The 447-nt window shown below is 42.5% G+C and overlaps 1 protein-coding gene across 1 annotated transcript in view; it reads right to left on the bottom strand.

Annotated features, from left to right (window-relative positions):
• The window catches only part of LOC108800761 (kalirin-like), a 168,658-nt gene that overhangs the window by 68,009 nt on the left and 100,202 nt on the right, over nucleotides 1–447 (bottom strand). The gene's annotated exons all lie outside the window — the stretch shown is intronic.

Genomic DNA, 447 nt, shown 5'->3' with positions numbered 1-447 from the left:
CTAAACAATGTAACAAAATGTCCATTTCAACCAGAAACAAAGCGAAATGAAGAAATATTTGATGTTTCTATCTGAATACGTCGCAGAGATCCATTGCCTCCATTCACACAGAACATTCGATGACATCAATTATTATGTAACCTTTCTGTGATGTCTTCCGGACTAGATCTGTGTTTTGGCCGAATAGACACCAGACGGCAACACAGAAAAGTTACATGGAATGGGGAAGGATTAGAACCTCTGCCGGGTTTTACTCTCTGGGGCTCAGTCAGGGAGATTTCTCCTCACTTCCTGTTCAGCTGACAACGTTTCACCAGACCGGAAGTGAAGAGAAACCTGCAAAAGGGACACTGAAGATATAAGGTGACTGATCTTTGGTCTTCACACAAATTAGCCGTCGGCCTGATTTATTAAGTTCAATAAATCCATTCGGTCCGAATATCCCGG

Source organism: Nanorana parkeri, unplaced genomic scaffold (genome assembly GCF_000935625.1).
Source record: "Nanorana parkeri isolate BGI_ZX_2015 unplaced genomic scaffold, ASM93562v1 scaffold2123, whole genome shotgun sequence".
Lineage (NCBI taxonomy): Eukaryota > Metazoa > Chordata > Amphibia > Anura > Dicroglossidae > Nanorana > Nanorana parkeri.
This window is presented reverse-complemented; position numbering and strand designations above follow the sequence as displayed.